The sequence below is a fragment of the Phalacrocorax aristotelis genome, chromosome 3, assembly GCF_949628215.1.
Source record: "Phalacrocorax aristotelis chromosome 3, bGulAri2.1, whole genome shotgun sequence".
Lineage (NCBI taxonomy): Eukaryota > Metazoa > Chordata > Aves > Suliformes > Phalacrocoracidae > Phalacrocorax > Phalacrocorax aristotelis.
The window spans coordinates 118,793,562-118,812,941 of record NC_134278.1 but is presented as its reverse complement, the minus strand read 5'-3'; positions in this window follow the sequence as shown (position 1 = coordinate 118,812,941).

Genomic DNA, 19,380 nt, shown 5'->3' with positions numbered 1-19,380 from the left:
TCACATCACTGGTCTTTTTCATTTTGCGTTCAGAAAAAAACAACCACCCTTTTATCACCACACTAATTTTTGTGGAGATCTACTGTACTGTTTTCCAAGAGAAAACCAAAGAAGTGTCCTATCATCACAGGAACAAAAATAATTAATCTATTATGCCATGTGTAAGTGGCTTCACCAACAGACTAGCTCTCTCGTTCTGTGCCATTACAAATGACATCGATCTGGGGCCATGTAGAACACTCATGTAAAAGGGAATGACAACGATTCTGTGCTGTATCTCTCACCCTGCCTCAGAGTCCACTGAATCTAATGGGAGACTTTCTGAAGGCTTCAGTGGTATTTTGAACACATTTTTTCACATTATTTTGAGTGTAATGCGTGTATGTAGGTGCTTATGAATATCCATCCTCTAAAGACATTCTGGCAGAAATTTCCTTCAGGCTCTAATACCAGAGAATCTTGGATGTGATTTTAGGTTCTTTACTCAGCCAAATGCAAAAAATTCATGAGGTCTCAGGGGTTTGTTCCTCCAAGTTTCACAAATGTTGGTAGTTCTGTCGTGGGCTGCATACTGCAATTTACTGATTATATCAAAGGAACTGAAGTGCTAATCCCATGTGAGCCACTGACTGTGTAATGAGAAGCTTCTAAAGTCTTTCAAAGTTACTGAAACCAGTGTTATGAGGGATAAGAACATCAGACCAAAGCAAGGAAAAAAAATCATATCACAGAAGCTTTGCTTCCACAGTCATTTGTGCTGAGCAGATTTCCTTGTGCCATCCAAGTTAGCATGTGCCTTTATATCATTTTGTTGTTTTTAAAATCAACCTTCTACTCCCACAAAGTTCCAGACTAACAAAAACAGAAATTGAAACTGCACAGACTAAAAATTTACAACAGCAGTGACAGGGCAGTTATCAGCCTCTCTTTTGAAACTCTGAACCAGGGCCCTAACCTTTGTGTTCACTTTTACGAGACACACAAATATCTACTAGGAACTAGATGGAGGTCATCCACACATTTCATATGGGTCACTGAATAACGATCACAGGGTAGCAACTTCCATTTTGAATCAGTAATGCAGAGGTGAAAAGCACCATATTTCATTATTAATGCCACACGCGCTCCAGGTCTCTGCTTTCATTTCTTCATCCTACTGGTTCTATGAACCCTTAAGAACCTGGTTACTTTTAGGGCTGAGCAAGTTGCTTTTTCTGACCTTCAAAATGGATTTTGAACCTTAAAAATTGTCTGTTTACAGTTGCAAAAAGGATGCATCTGGAAGAGGACTTTATTATGTATGAAAAATACTTTTCAGGAAGCAAAGGAAATGAGTGCGTAAGAAGAATGAGAATAAGCTATATTCTTCATTATATGGTAAGAAACTATAGAGTAATGAAAACAAGTAAATAAAACCACTGTGAAAATCAGAAAAGTAATAATAAAGCTTCTTTCCAAACAGATGGTTTGTTTTTATTTGAAGAGATACATAAAATGTTTTGTTATTATCTAAATTCACCTTTCTTCTCCATTTTATGACATAAGAGGAAGAAAGAAAGGAAAAAGGAAACAAACAGCTATTTTAAAACACAGTGGTGGAATATGCCATTTCAGAGAGTCAACAAAATGCCCAGGATTCGATACTGTTGTGTGTCTGGAAGGCTTCATTCTCAAGTGACAGTCCAGTGGACCAAGAAATCAGGCTCCGGTAACTGAGTTCTCATGTAATATTCATATGGGCTTTTAAAGTTTGATGCTGAGACAAAAACAGAAATATCAAATTATAACTGTACAACAACTAGAGGTTATTGTTGCCATTTTGTTATTAGGCTGGATTAGTTTTAAGTTCAGGAAACCCCACCTATCTTATGTTGCCTTCAAATAATGACAGCTTATGCGTACAGAACACACTGGTGGTGCTATAAATCGAGGTACTGTGCTTATTGTAATTCATGGGATTTTTTCCAAGACAATTTTAAGTTTCCCAGTAGGAAAACTGGAATAAAGAGAGCAACTCCTGGGACATTAGTTATTGAACTTGAAACCATCTCTCTTTTGGCTGAAACCACTTACTGAACTTCACACATATTTAACTGTTTCTTTTGGGGCAACCAGAAGATCTTTCATGTTGGTGTTTGAGCACCATGTTTGGAACCATACCTTTCTGTCTGACATTTAAATGGACTGTGAGACTAAATCTGTCTTCATTAAATCTGATTTTTTTAATATCTTCCTGCCATAACAGTTAGCCAGATGTGCTGCTTCATCACATTTACTAACTAATTTTATGAAGACAGAGGAATAGAATTGATGTTTCTAATAAGAATCTATTCATGCTGTGAAAGGTACTTTTGGCCTTGCTTTATTAAGCCCATGTTGCTATTGCCTCTCATGTTGTGAGGTGATCCAGGTGCTAAGAAGCCTTGAGAGCTAGGCCTCTAATGAGTTTCAATGCATGCCTAGAATTCACCTAAGTGAAGTTTTCTGTGTACATCGAGTCATCAGACAGAATGACCTTCACTGCTTCCCAGGGGTGATAGAGCTCTGCAGCTCCAAAGCTGAGTCTCACAGGAGGAACTGAGCCCATGGTCATTTGGGTGATGATGAGGCAAAGGTTGCTCTGCATTCAGTGGACTGGCCTTGCCTCAGAGTTGTGTGCCGACCTTGGTGTGCTGCCAGAGTTCAGTGCAGGCTTTTCAGTGCTAGTCATGCACACTTCAAGCTGGTTTCCCTCTGCACAGAGGTCAGTGTGCACACAGCAGTCCCTGGAGCATCACAACGTGTTAACCTACTGCAAAACTACTGCTCTAACAAGCCCTCAGGGCCATTGGAGCTGCACTGCCCTTGTTATTGACTCTTAATCCTCATCAAAAATCTGTTATTTTTTTTAAAAAAAGGTTTTTCTAGAGACTTTGTGCCATAAGATAACCGGAAACAAAAAGCCATTTTCTAAGGTCTCTCCTCAGAAGAGTGAATATATCCCTTTATATTTTATTAAATAAGTATATATCATATTAGACTAGAGCAAATTAATGAATTTCATAGAATCTAATAATGGAGCCAATGACTGAAAAATAAAGTTCTTTTGACCCATGGAGAAAACAAGTTCCAGTATAGCAATAACAATAAAAACAAAACAGCACCTCCACCAATAACAGCAGAAAATAAACTGGTAATAACTTCTTCCTAAAACATATTAAAGGTCATATATATTTTTTTAACATTTTGTGCTCACTTTAATATTTAGTCTTACACAAAAACATAAATTTCTGTCACTCGAATATACACCTTAGCAATATACTTTTCCAAGGGCATATGTTTGTTTTTCCACTCCTTGACATTTTTATTTGAAGGGTGGGTTTCTACTATTAGTCTATAAACACAGGTGAGCAATTTGTCTACCTCATACACCTCAGTAATCGGTCAGTGTGGGACCAGCACAGGATTTTCTGGTTTGCAAAATCACTTTAAGGTATTATCAATCAAGCATGATCAATTAATCATCAGGCAATACTTTCAAATTTTTAGACAACCTCACTTTGTTCCTGTCTCCCACCAGCACACACAGCAAAGCAGTCAACAAGGGCCTTTTTGCAGAATAAACTGAAAGATGAAAACTTTGTTTCTTCAAATCTTTCTAATCAGGGCAGTACAGTATATTTATTAATAGCTGTTTTCTTTCAAAGATAAAAGCATAAAACATCTCTTTTTTGTCAATCTCATATTATCATTGAAGCTTCAGTACCGTCTGAAAAATAGCCTAGCTTACAAGTGTTCTCTTTTAAAATATAAAAGAGAAGATTATTTAACTTGGAAAAACACTCAGTAAATCCAGACTGGCTCCCCCAGTGTTTCTTGGCTGTATTTCTCCTGCTCTTTTAGATTTTACAGCAGAATGGCTAAAATTCTGCTCTTCCCAGTACTCTCATTAATTTTATATACAACGAGGGTCCTTTTCTCCAATTTCCTGCATTTTGCAGAAAGGCGACATAGGCCAGCCCATGCCCTGTGCCTGACAGCATGTGTTCGTGACCATTCATGAGCATACAGGTTTGTCTTCTTCCCCAATCCAGGAGCCTGATATGAGCCTGAGTCTGGCCATGACAGTGGCTGTCACATGTAGAAGGGAGTAAGTGCTTCCAGCCTACAATAGGGGTGGTTTTAGATGTAAAGTAAATGGCACATGTGGCATAAGGCAATAATTAGCCTTTCCTGGAATCTCACTGCCTCTGTTGGCTACTTTGATATTTTTCCACAGACCTTCATTGTCATTAGATTTCAGACCTGTATCTTTTTACTGTGTACATAACTTGAAAACTGTAGTTCTTTGTCAGGTCATGTCCACTGTTTTTCTCAAAACTGGAACAAAATGTTCATAAGGCACCAAAAGGTGCTTCTTATGGGTTTCTTACCAGACATTGCTGGGTGTTCTGTATGTCTGCAAGAGAGGAATAGATGGAAGGGAATGTGCCAGCCCCTCTTATTTCCTCTGCTGTGGACTGGTGCTGCTGCTATAGAGAGAAATGGGGGCCCAAAGGCTGCCAGGGAGCCTCTCTGGGTCCCTCAGGGAAATGCAGGCTCCAGAAACAAAGACAGCAGCGTGCTGGGTCTGTGCTGGTGCCTGGGGTAGCACTGTCAAATGCAGGCATGGGGACAGGATGAAGTGAAGCAAACTGACTATATCTTAATTGTTTGGGTGTTTTCCTGGGAGGAAGGTGACCCAAATTTCTCATTTCTGTTTTTATTTTTAACCCAGCAATGGTCTCATGTCAAATGCATGCACGTCTTAGGGAATAGGGTCTGAAATCCCAGCTCCATCCCCCGTAATTTCTGTCTCATTCACTCCATGATTTCTGCATTTCTTGGATGCACAACAGCCTGTCAACAACAAGAAGGGCTGAGAAAAACTATCTTCTTTCCTCTTCCCTTTACTCCCTTTGTCCTTCCCCTCATACCTGCCAAGGTGCTGGTTAAAGTCCTTTCAAGTGGCAGAGTAGAGGAGAAGAGATGGGGATATGGTCAGCCCCCTCAGAGATGCGTTTCTCATCTCCTTGCCAGGAGTTATTTTAAGTATGGATGTTGTAATTCAGAAGTGCACCTATGTGTGCATGAGGAGAGGGTGGAGGGAAAAGGTTTACTATGGCGGTCACCCTTTTTTTTTATTTTAAGGAAAGCTAGCACTCCTCTTTTTAATGTCTGTACACAGAAGAGCTTTGAGCAGACTGGATAACAAGTGCGTTATTTTAGGGAACAGTCGCTCACATCTTTGATTTGTAAGCCATAATTTATTTTAAAGATTTTCCTTTATTTCATTCACATGAATAAGTGGAAAGCTCAATCAAGACCTTTGCAGAGCAACACAAAGCAATGTTACTGCTAATTAAACTTGCTTCAGAATTCAAGCTGGAGAAGCTTACCCACAAAGGCTAACTTCAAAGCTGAGGAAAGAAAAGTTAACCTACTGCATGACACATCACACATGAAATAGAAGTTGTGTCTGTGCCTGCAAGCTTATGTCTACACTTATTAACAAGTGATGTTATACTGATTTCTACTTTTTGCACTTTTAACACAGGGATTTTGGGAAGTATCTGATTTAAACAGCAAATCATGGAATCTCAGAATAGTTTGGGTTGGAAGGGACTTTTGAAGATCATCTAGTCCACCCCCCTGACATGGGCAGGGACATCTTCCACTAGATCAGGTTGCCCAGAGCCCCATCCAATCTGACCTTGAACACTTCCAATGATGGGGCATCTACAACTTCTCTGGGCAATCTGTTTCAGTGTCTCACCACCCTCATTGTAAAAAATTTCTTCCTTATATTCAGTCTAAACCTAGCCTCTTTCAGTTTAAAAAGCCTTCCGGTATACAGGCACTGCTTTGTTTCATTGCAAAAGCTTAGTGAGTACTGTATTTGTGGTATGGCTTAAAGCATGGTAGGAGGCCAGCTCCTTCTGGTTGGACTGAGAGTTTTGTTCTGAGATGCCTTACATGCTTTCTGGAAATTTCATCCAGGCTCAGCAATCTATAAATAGTGGGGTATGTTGGTGGTGAGAAAGCTTTGGTGTACTGTGAGTAAATGGTATGAGACGGGCTTAGAGATGTGCGATGGACCTAGAAAGAATAAGATAGTTTTCCGGTCAGGTTATGACAAAGGCTGGGTGAGGGTTTTAGAGAAGTAATGAGCTAGAAAGACATCTAAAAAGAAGGAGATGCGAGGTGAAGATTTCATCTGTCTTCCTTGGAAAAATCCCTACACCGGTGCATGCAGACAAAAGAACCCAGCTTAAAACTGGATACTGTGGACTGTCTTGTGTGCACTCACCTTCCCAGGAAAGACTTCTGAGTAATGAAGCTGGAAATATGTTTTACAGAAATCTGTTTCATTTTTCATCACCTTCCTGTCTAAGACTGAGTGCTGTGTACACAAATAAGTGTTACACTTGTGCAGTGCCTCTAAAGCAAAGGACCCTACATCTATAGGCAAACTGTATATAGACTGACTTTTAACAACCACTTAAAAAACGACAAACCATATCTGAATTGTATTTTCAGTGAAGCTTTTCTGTATCTAAAACAAATACTGTGAGGATTGCTATACATAGTCAATGACCTGTGTATTTAATGATGATAATACCCCTTAAATTTATAATTGGCTACACATTGACTGCATTATATGTGACATCTAGAATTTATTGACCAGTAGCAGGGACTGTGAAACAGAGTTATCATGGTCTCAAGTTGAATCTAACTATTAATGTATTTTTAGTTTCTCAGATTACATCACTGCAGGGGCTATAAGCATGACAGTGGCTGTGATGGTTGCATTCTATCAACATGTTAGGTACATGCCCTCAAGAGAAGAAAAAGCTTTGCACTTTCTGTCACGAGTGGAGAAATGATTTTACATGGACCAGTAAAGATAGCAACAGTTGCCATAGGGCTTGCAGTAATTATGCAAAAGTTTCCTCATTGCTTATGTTGGACTGTCAGGTGGAAGACAATGTGTGAAAATAAATACAGCACAGCTTCCAAGACCAAAACTCTTGAAACTTCTTAGTCAATAACAAATGCACAAATACAGAAAATGACAAGGTGACTGTTGCAGGAGCAGCAACAGTGAAGTAAAGGTACTCACTGAAATAGATAACTTGATTTTATCAGCGGTAGTCAGTGAAACAGATCACTTGATTGTATCAGTAAATTGAAAGTATTTTGTTCCAAGACTCAACGTTAAGTAAAATAATATATCCTACTAGTTCAGAAGCTTCATACATTGTCAAAAATATATTGGCTAGTGTGCTAGCAGGGAAAAAAGTTACAGCTTTAGGTTTCCCATGATCAGCGACATTTATACATTGCATGAGAACTGCCTGGTGGTAATTTTCAAGTTCTTCAAAGATGATAAAGATAGGGATGATAAAAAGTCACTTTCAGTGTCTGAACACTAGTTATATTTCTTCCACAATCTGTGGTACAGACTTAAAATTAAATTAGTCTGATTTTGTATGATCTGAAATTTATTACATAATGCATTAATTGAAGGGTCAGTTACAATAAAAAATTGATGAAAAATCTATAAATGTTAATACTTATCTATCTAAAAAGATATCATGGTAAAGCAGAAAAGGTGGAAATAGGTTTTTTAGTGGTATACATCAGCTTCAATGACTTCACCTCATGATTTTGCCTTAACTGAAGAAAATTACCTTTACTTGATTCAGCCACTTTCTTTAAAAAATGTTGACTTTTCAGGAAAATGCAAGCATTTTCAAGATCAGCAAGCTGGATATGGTGCTTTTAGGTAAGAATTATTGTTTACTAAAAGACTGAGTACAGCATCTGCACTTGCTTCAGAGTACTAGTAGTCTAATGGTCTATCTTCAAATCTTGGTTCTTACAGTCCTTTTAAAACTTGCAGAATTTATTAAGTCCTTTCCTACCTCGTAATGAACAGTGGGAAAAATTCCTTCCTTGTCTACACAAGGTACAATTCACCGAGCCTTCAAAGTATTGATTTTGTTGAAGATAAGCTTCAAATTAAAGTTTTTCTGTTATACATGTCAAGAGTTTTGAAACAGATTTTGAAAGAAAGGCTGCCTCCTTCATCCTATTATGTTCCTGCAGTCTTTACTTTCAGAGGATTCTCACCTCCCTTTCAGTGAATAAGTGTTGACAGTGCCAAAATCTTTACAAAAGTGAGCCTTGAATGAGCTTCAAGCTTTTTTTTTTCTTTCAGGACCTAGATGACATTTGCAGAGCCTATGGCATAGGGAAGACAGAATGACTCCTGGTGCTCTCTGTAAGGTGAAATAGCTTTGCAACTCAAAATATAATACTTTGTAGGCTCAATTGAAGTGACAGTCCTTGAGACACCAGTAAACTGCTTGCTCAGAAGAGTTGACTTGCCTCCAAAGTTTATTCTGACCCCAAGTGCCTGGAAGAGGTCACTAAGGGCTTTTTCTATCTTTGCAGTGCATGGTGAAAAGCAGCCTTCCTCCATACAGATATTTCTCTGTGTCCCCTCCAAGTCAGACGCAGCTGACTCTTGTGAAAGGCATTTTCTGTTTAAAAAAAACCATTCCTTTTCAGTCCTTAAAGTACCAGAATTTCACCCCTGCCACATTTTTCAAAATCCCTATGTTTCTCTTCTATGGTTTTGTTTTGGATAGTGTTTCATAAAAGGATTGCAAAACAGATTAAAAATCCCCAGGCAAGAACAGCTTGGACCCCTTTGGACCCCCTCCACCAAACAGAACAAATCCGGATATTTCCTGAACAGCTCTTCTTTCTACCTCCCTGATGAACAGGCATTTCCAGGAAGGTGTGTTGTGCATTTATTTAAATAACATTTTATTCTCTTTGAAATTAGGGAAGAAATGCTATCTAAGATGTTACTGTGCACTTCCTGTCTTCCCTGCTTCTGCCTTATCCTACTATAGCAGTTAAAGCAAATTTTTTTGTGAGGTTTTTAAAGGGTCTCAAAAAAACTTAACTTTATGTTTCTATCCCTGATTACTATTAATTGGAATAAAATCCTGGCCCTAGTGGCTACATCTGTGCTGCTAAGTAACATTAGGCCAGGTACCATTTTTTGGCTGTCAGGCCAAATGACACAAACTAAGCCCACTCCAAGGCACTTGACCTTTTGCTTTTGCTGGGCCCCATGCGGCTGTAAGGCAAAATTGTTATTTTGTTTGTGTTTCTTTTTACTTTAAAGTGTCTGAAATATTGTGGGGATTATGTAGCAGCCTGTCAGAAGAGTGTTTTTATATCAGCAACCTGAAACTATGCTGCATGCCTTTGGGTATTGCATGAAGGTAGCTGGGGAATTTGAAGATACAAAGCCAAAAAGAGCCGCATTGGGATAGTGCTGAGCTGGGATTTCATGCTGGTTAACACAAGGAGTATTCCAAGGGAGATTGCAGCTGGCCAGGAGTCTTGGAGATATTTTCAAAAAACCTCTACCAGTTTTGCAGAAGCTAAAAAGACTAGTCATCATGCGCTGAGCACAGACCAGCAAATACACTGAAATGCAATGATTTCCATTCCTAATCAACGCAAAACTCAAAGGGATGCCAAACAGCAATGAGGAAGAAATTGTAGGAATTGGAAGATATGTTATGGATGTATCTGTATTTTTTAATGCAGCCTAATAAAAACACTCTGCCCCTACAAATTTCCAAATGCTTAGAGACATATTTGGCTATTCAGCAAGCACCATTAATAGGTACAGTTGACCCTTATTAATTTATTCCTTCTGCCTTAGGCAAAGTATAGCCTTTCTTAATAAGCTGATGTCTTTAAGATTCACCTGTAGCTCCAGCCTGAGCTCTGAGGCCGTAATTCTGATTATCCTTCATGGGTATTTGTCACATTTGATTTCAGTAGGAGACATAAACCTTAATCAGAGATAGGGAGGAATCTAAGACATTTGGATTGCCTCTCTACAATGAGATGGAATTCCATTTTTTTGTCTTCATGAAGTTGAAAACGTAATGTCTCTATTTTTTTAACCTGCTGAAAGTAAATTCTAACCTCCCTCACACCTATGCAGCTCAGTTAATTTCAGTGGAGTTGCTGGGATTTTTACAGAGTTAATTTTGCTCGCTTTCCTCTCTTTGGCTTTTTAGTACTACAGAAAAATCTGATCTGTAGCCCTCAGCTATAGGCTGGTCTGAAACAAAAAAACGGAGAACAGAGTGAAAGAGAATGTCAGCCTAGTATGACACTAATTACATTCTTTTCACTGGACTTTACTTGCAGTCCTTTTAAAAAACAACAAAAGTTTCTGTATTCAAGATACTGAGCCTGATCCCTGTCTCTTACAGTACAGTAATGAAAATCAAGAGGAATTCTATTGATTCCAGTGCAGTTAAATCAATGTAAGAGAAATTTAAATTGAGCCCATTGTAGACAAGATATAAAGCTACAACCTGTCAGGCATTTATGTAGTCCAACAGCATTCTATGTAGTACAGAATAAATAAATGCAAAAAGATCCCTATCCCAACCTATGTCAAGGCAATTGCTCAGAAATTAGCATTCAAGAAATTCCTCATAGCATGAAATCATTCAGAAACTACACTGGGGTGAGGTAAAAATGATATTATTAACTCAGAGTACATTATATCACATGTAGAAATTCAAGAATATTTGTTATATTAGTCCAGATAAATGTGGTTTAAGATAAGCAATGAAATGCATAAGAAGAAATACAGCTGAGATTAAACAGAAGCTGCGACTTTTATCTTTTCCCCTTGCAGCCGCTTTTCCAGGTCAGTGAATTCTCATCATCCCTTGCTAGCAGGTGGAAATTGGATTAACACCTGGAAAGAAGACAATCCTGAAGGTGTTTCCTTCTATCTGGTACTGCTAGTGAGACTCCTGGACTCAGCCAGAGTGCTAGGGACTGCATGTATGTGGTAGAAGGTGCTCTCTGTCATATTCACTGTAGGTTTTCTATCATCTGAGCTCCAGCCTGTAGTATGCTGTATGTAGGAATGGGTATTATATATGCCACAAAATGGCCTCCTAAGACATCTGGCATGAGTTTTTAAATAAAGGATCAGTTTGTGCAAGAATTGCCTTTTTTTCATGAGTATTTTAGGCACCAAAAATAAAAAATGTGCTATTCAGTACAGAATGGTGAGACATTTCCTCCACTTTGACAAAAGAAAGGTAGCTTTTGTGACATTGGAATATGTTTGAAATTCTTTTGTTTTTAACAATTCTTTCACATCAGTAAAAACGTGACCCCTTTCCCCAAACAATCTGAAGGTTGATGGAGGGGTTTGGTGCTAACAAGTGCTCAACTTTTCCAAATATATCAGATGTTATATCAAGAAATACTGTATTTCCTCACTAAAATTATCTCTTTAAAAACCCCAAACAAACAATCAACACCGCCCCCCCCCCCCATTTTATTTCCTCAATTTGCGAGTGAACATTTAAATATTTTTTATTAAGAATGAGTTTTCTTTTGGAAAGTTACCTCAGGTTTTAAAACATTCAGAAATATTTTAAATGGCTGAAATTGGAAAGAAAGGTTATCTTCAAATGAAAGATTTAACTTTTATGACATAGATAATATGTAGTTACTTGCCAGCTCACCTGCAGTTTCAAAAATTTCTGTTTTTGCCTCAGTTCATTTTTTTTCTAATAAACAGAAAAATCCATAATTTCCTCAAGCATTATTTTTAACATACTTTTCTGTGTCTCTCTGTGGCCCTTCTGTGTTCAGAGGCTAGGAATTAAAGCTGTTTTCTGTGGGCAGTTTTCAAATCCCTGTGTAATGCAGTCTGTCAGTGAGCTCTGCAGCATTCAGTCACTGACACATGCAGAAGAGCTTTTTGTGAAACTCTTCTTTTTCTACTTTTCTATATCTCTGCTATATTCACCTTTTCCATTAACCCATGCTGATGGACCCATTAAACTCAATACCAAAGCTACCTTTGATTTCAGAAGGATCAGGGTCTGGCTAATGATTAACATGATCAGATCAGCCTGATGCTGTGGAGCAATATGGTGCTAAATGTACAGGCTGGAAACAAACTGCTTTTCAGTAGGGTGATATTGTACACTGTCACTTCCATATCTTCAAGCAAAACTCATTAAGAAGGGACTGAATTTGTCAGCTTTTCTTTTGTTGCCACTGCATTATTTGCTGTCAGAGGTGGCCTGTCTATCAGCTGAATAAATGCTGAAAAATGAGATCCAATGAAATTGTGAAGTCAAATGCAGATTTTCAGTCACACCGGTTGTATTAATATCAATGGGGGCTGCACAGTTGAATATCCATTATACCAGGCTATAATGTAAGCTTCTGGGACTCTTTCTGCTACAGCCATTATAATTAAAAAAGGAATCCTGCCAGCTACTTTTGGATCAGGCTGTAGAATTTCATGCAAGAACTGAAGCAACAGAGACCTGCCGCATCAACAGAAGGCAGAGAATGAAAGGACAAAGGTCTTACACCTAACTCAGCCATGGCTCCTTGTGAGGTCTTAGATAACACTCGCAAATCTTTATGGACCCCCAGATTTTATATCTAAACACATGCTTCTATTCACAATATACTTTGAGATATGTGAGGCTGCACAGTGTAAAGCATCTGGATAGCACAGGATGTCTCACTGTTGTTAATTACCAAAATATAATTTGAAAATTGGTAGCAGACAGCATTCAGAAACAGAGGCATGAAGAAAGTAATGGGACAAGAAGAAACGGAAAAAACAATTTGGGATAAAAAAATCAGTGGGTTTAGGGGACAGCGTAAGTCTTGCAGACTTTCATTTAACTCAATTCAACTCTCTTCCAAGAGAAACTTTCATTCAGCCTTGAATGCACCTTTTCTGATTCAAGGTCTACATATTCACTAATTTTTTTAGTAAAGCATGTCTTAGATTGTCTAGTAAGTGAAATTTCTCTTTGTTCTGAGTAAGCTTATGCTTCAAGAGGTCCTCAGCTCTTGAGGAAATGAATGAAGTTACCTCCATTTATCAGTACTAAGGATCCAAAGAGCCTGGTCTAGTTCCTTTTGTTTTTATAGATGTTCTTCCAACATCACCACCACTATTTACAAGAATGCTTAATGACACCATCATAGCAGCAAAATAAATACCTGTCATTTATTCCTAACTCCAGAGATATTCCTTAATATGACATATGCTTTCCTCTGTGAAAAAATGTTTCTGCTTTGTAATATGGCTTTACAAGTGGGTATCATTTGTGAAAATATTATTAAATTATTAGAAGGTAATTTTTTGAAGCTTCGTCAAAATCTTAATTTCTTAACTCAAGCCTTTGTCTATTTCAGTAAAATAAGAGCATTACTGGTTTTTATATTAAACCTTAAGGGTTTAAGATGATCTAATCCATGCCACCTACAGAAATTCAATCAATAGTTTTACTTTTGGAAGTGAGAATCATGAGTCCATACTTTTGCCCTGGATGGAAGATTAATAAAGTTAAATGGACAAAAGCCAGAAAATGAAATAACCACCAGGCCTGTAGGCTATAAAGAAGCTTGGTAGAGTCACTGAAAGCAGAAAGAAAACTCTCTTCATAGTTCACAAAGTGCGGTAAGAAATTGCTTAAAATGATATTAATGTGGTAGTGGTATCATTACCTGTCATATAACCCCTCCAAGAGATTTCTGCTTCTGTGGATTTTTTTCACTGAACTCTAAGGCCAGGGAAACATGTAATGATTAATATAGTTTTCTTGCTGTTGGCAACATTATTACTGTATTATCCTCTAAATAGTAGGAGATTATTGCATAGTGGGATAGTTTCTAGCCAGTTGCTTAACTTGACTTAGCAGAAGAGTGTACTAACTTAGGGCCAGTCTCCCAGCTTGTACCTAGTGAGGCATGGGTGTGAGGAGATGGTCTTGCTGGCCTAATAGAAGTTACTCTGAATCTGGCATTCAAGTCTGGAGGCTGGGTAGAGGCAGGAGTTCTGGCGCCTCTCCAGGATCAAATCCTGAGAAATGGGCTTTGATTGGTTAGGAAGGGAAAAGAACCGAAAATACATCAAATGCAGTGCTTTTACAAAGCAAACCCCAAAATCTTGTACCTGGGAACAGTGTGAAAGTAGGTATCTAAGAAAGGAAATACTCTTCTATCCCTACACGAAACTGAACTGCAGTAGCCTGTTTTGGAAGTGGTAAAGGCATTTAATTCTTTCAATTATATGAAATAAACCCCCTGATATATCTGCACCTTCTACAAAGGATTCTAGTATTAGTTGAAGTGATCCATGAGAAATTCTCTTTCAAGTCTTTGTTTCAGGCAGGCTGTGGGACAAAAGGATTAGGCAGGGAGAACAGACTTGCAGATTAAATCTTAGAGGGATCTTCTTATTTTAGGTATGATGAATGCTAATCTCAAGACCAAAGACGCAGCAACAGAGAAATTACTAAACTACTCAATGTTGTTATGTCTGTCTAGGCCCTATAAGATGGTAATGCCTAAGGTTCATTAGCTCTGAGTTTTATTTTGGGGAAACATCACTGAATTCTGATGACAACAGTCTTGGCGTTGTACTCCGAATTTCACTGAAAAAAAAAAAAGGAATCTGGAGGACTATATATAGCTCTCAGTAGTCCCTTCAAAGAAATAAAAAGCCTGGGTTGCCATAAGTAAGGAAAATAGTTTTTGTTGTCTCTATTGTTACTATTGGTATTATTTTTCTCACTAAGAATATTATAAATATGCAGTTATATTGATTTACACATTAGATGAACCAGGGTTTATCCAACAATAACCCTTCTCTGGTTTTAATACTAAAAACTGTATCGATATTGTATGACCTTTGCAGTACCTTAAGCAATCAACTCTCTGAACTTCTTTGAAATTTTTCTTCTGAAAGAGGTTTTCCTGCATTTCTGTCTAATTTATTTAACAGCTCTTCAGAGTACCTTCTGTTCCTCTCCTACCCGCTCAATTTGTATCCAGCAGATTCATCTGTCCTGATGACACACTTCCTTGGAATCTTTCGATGTTGTACCAGGAAAGGTACATTGATTTATCTTCTCCTAATATAAATAATATGGTAATTCAGAGTGATACATATTTTGGCCCTGTCTATATGAATAGCAGGTTCTTAGGTCTATTCATGATTAGAGCATTTATATATAATGGGATAATATATTCCTGCAGGAGCAGGAAACTATTTCGAAAACATCTCAAATATTTAGCTTTGACAGAAAGTCATATAATGATAAATCAGGATAATACTATATCAACATGAACTATTTGCTCATCAATAAATCAAACATTCACTTTGTTTAATGAGCTGTCAAACAGCTTAAATGTTTTCAAGTATAGGTAGCATGGACTTTTATTAATAAATTGAAATTTAGTAAATCACACAGATTCTGACCTTCTAGTTTTCCAAACAGTTTGGATACATTAAATTCCTCAATGAAGTATACATTCACAGCATTAGACTATGAGCCTGTATGATACATATGAGAAAACTTTCACTCAGTTTTTCATGCCCAAAGGTAATGTTGGCCTTTTAGGTCCATACCACCTCTTAAACTACTACACAATCTGTTCATTGCAGAATTAGATATAGCAACAGAGATTTCAGTCAAACCATCTTGGCTTGCAGAACTTTCAGGGCACCTTATTAAAAATAGTTGGCAATATCAAGTAAGTCCACCTTCATCTCAGTTCAGTGAAGAAACCCTGTTATTTTCTTATTTCCTTGTCAAAATAATTTTTTTATGTAACTGGTTTAGATGCCATTCCTTTTGTTGTCTGTCCTCTTAATTTTTAAAGTGGTTCATCTAATAGGCATGACTGTAGGGGACTTGATGCTTTCAGCTGAATTACCTTCTTCAGGGATGAAATGATGGATGAATTCCACATCCACTCTATCTGTGGTAGTAGATCTTCCTGCAAAGTCATCTTGTCTCGCATTCTGTTTTTCACCGCAAAATTTACTCCCTTCAAATATGAATAACCCTTCCTAGTTTTATAAACTGCAACTTTTCTCTTTCCCTGCCTCCCTCTCCTTGAAAACAAATGTATCCCTATTTGGTTTAAGAGCAACTGTAGTTAGAGTTTTGAAGGTCTTCAGTGGCAATAAATAATTTTCTAAATAGATTTCTGGAAGAGCCCCTAAAAATAGAGTAAAATACTTCTATTTTGAAATTTATCATCTAACGGGGAAAAATCCTTAAACTTATTACTGTGCATTGGAATTCAACAAGAAAATTTCACCCAACCATCTAACTTGTTATAATGCATTTATTTTGTCACAAAATAGGATGGGTGAACCCTTAGGGAGAATGGGTATGCAATCCTCAAAAAATATATTGTGATACAAAAAAAACTGGAAGGAAAACAAAATTTTGTGATCACTGCCTTTTTTATTCATTACTCACCACCCTCAAGTTACATAACTAGCCAAAGAAATTGGAAAAGAGTTACAGAAACCTCTTACAGAGTACTGAGGGATGTGAGATAGGTCTCTGCAGTACTAGAAGCCTAGTAAAGGACTGTGCAAAAATAAACTGCAAAACAGAAGGACCTTTACTGACGTACCTGTTTTGCATTTATGCAAATAAAAACTTTGTAAGTAGTCAGTTTACAATTAAAATATGTGTTGCTAGAAGAAATTTCACTTCTTGGTTAGCCCCAAATTACTCAATTGACCTCATAAAGTGCTAAAGAAATCAACTTTCTATCTATGTGTTGATAGAAAGACTTTGGTATTTGCATAATTAAAAAAAAAAAAGTTATATTCCTCTTGCTTGGTTTCAGCTGTAGGTAGATAAAGATGTTAAAGGCATAACATTTAAAATGACCTTTTGTAGTTCTACATTATCTGTAAAGGTCAATGGAAATTATCACATAATCACTGTCCTCTTTGCCATTAGAAACATTATCATTTTTGTCATCAGCCAATTGTTTCTAGACAACCTATCTGAGTTAAAATCCCATCATAACAGTCAGTGTGCAGGCTTACCATAACATGAAATCTTCCACAACTTGTATGATATTGCATTATGATTAAAGGATGATGTAAAAACAGGACAAAAAATATTTGAAAATAATTTGTCCCACAAAAATCAACTTCCTTTGTCATTCAGGCCCCTGCCAAGATCCTCAGGTCAGCACAGACACATGATTTAAAGAAATATAAACTTACTCTCAAGAAAACTTCTCAGGCTATTGAAGTTAAGCACACACAAACACCTCTATAACAAGATGTTGGGGATGGGCAAAACAAAGAAAAGGGAGGGATTAAAGCAATGAGCTAGTTCTTCTAAAGAACAATTATTTGCACATTTCATATTTATAATATGGAGATTAACCATCCGTCATTTATGTGGCACCAGAGTTTGCATGTAATCTATTTATTTTCCATGGAAGAGTGACACTACAGTTCTACTAACTTTAGTTGCAACACACACAAACATTGTCAGGCAGGGATTTGTCAAGTGTATAAAATATCTTCTGTGTATCCTGAGGGAATTGTTTACTTTGGCATAGAAATCAGACAAAATATTTCCAGTCTAATTTCCTTTTCTTCTGTGATCTACCCTTGCATTCATGTGAAGTCTGTGAATTTAATAGAATTTTCTGACTTTCTCCTGATGCAAATATTTTTTTATTTTTAGTTAGAACAGAGTGGAACAACTTTAATTCATTGAGGTACTTACATACACTCATACCCCTGCTAGGTTACTTTGTTGGGAAGACACCAGTGGGAAGACTCCAGGAAAAGCAGCAGTAGCAGAAAAAGGAGCATTTCATCTCTGATGGAAATGATGAGGAGGAAAGGTTATCTATTGGCTGGAAAAACATTTTGCTCATCACTTGTACCTAAAACATTATTTCCAGGAGTGTCTAAGAGGCAGAGACAGCAACAACCACTGGGCAGTCACATTATCTTCTGAACAGAGTGGTGGCATGGGGGAATGGAATTTAGTTCCTGAACGTGCTGGACTGAAAGCAGACTAGTCCTTGGGCTCTTGGCTGGCAGCTCAACTCTGCAAGTGCCCTTTGCTAGCCTAAATGTCTCCTGTAAAGGACAACCTTTTCATTGTGTATTTTACCTGAAGTTGTGCCAATTTCCCTGCAGTGTCATGTTTGCCTATTCTTATTATATTAATAATGAATAATTCCATGACAGCAAACATTATACAGTGAATGACAGGAATTTGCTAGCCTTTCAAATTACAGTGTCTACATAACTGTGATAAAAAGCTCTTCAGCCAAAAGAATAGTGCTGCAAAATTGACCAACAGAGAAAATTAGGATAGGAGAGTAGAACAGAAAAAAGGGATTTTTGGATAAATATGTTTAATAAAGTAAATTTAATTGTGTTTTTCAATAAAAATGACAGAAGGTTGACTCTAGCAAGGAGGTATCATAGGAAGATAAAAGAGTATGAGCTTCATTTGCAGCTTGAAATTCTTTGAGCTCAAAGCCTGTGTGCATTCAGCGGTGCAAAAACTCTCCTTATGCGTTAAAGTAAGAAGATGAACTCATCATGCCTGAATTACCTCTGGAAGCGGATGAGTGAACCACAGTGCCCAACAATGTCTAACTGCCAGCAAAGGCGTATTTACATCACTGTTGAAAGCTCTTAAGACCCTTGGCGACAGCAAGTATCCCAAAACAGAGATAAACCGGTACTATTTCCAGCCACCTCATTTTGGGGAGCCATGCAATCTCCTTGGACACCTCTGTGCAATGGGGCAGAACAGACCTGGCTTCTCCACCACCCAGTCCCTGTGTGTACTTGGTGTACCAGTTAAAAGTGAGATGGCCAATAGGACGGTACATCTGAGAGCAATATTAACCTGGAGTTTCCCACCAGCACAGGATCATGGCTGTCTGAGACAGTGTCTTACAGGGGACCAATATCAGTGAGCCCGGTGGAAGCTTGCCAGCAGTCAGAGCTCCCTGTACCATAGTTAGAATCATAGAATCATAGAATATCCCAAGTTGGAAGGGACCTACAAGGATCATCGAGTCCAACTCCTGTCCCTGCACAGGACAGCCCCAAATTCACACCATGTCTCTAAGGGCGTTGTCCAACTGCTTCTTGAATATCGTCAGGCTTGGTGCCGTGACTGCCTCCCTGGGCAGCCTGGTCCAGAGCTCCGCCACTCTCTGGGTGAAGAACCTTTTCCTAATATCCAGCCTAAACCTCCCCTGGCACATCTTCCTGCCATTCCCTCGGGTCCTGTCATTGGTCACCAGAGAGAAGAGATCAGCACCTGCCCCTTCTCTTCTTGTGAGGAAGCTGCAGACCACAGTGAGGTCTCCCCTCAGTCTCCTCTTCTCCAGGCTGAACAAACCAAGTGATTTTAGCGGCTCCTCATATGGTTTAAAGTTAGTCCCTTATTAATG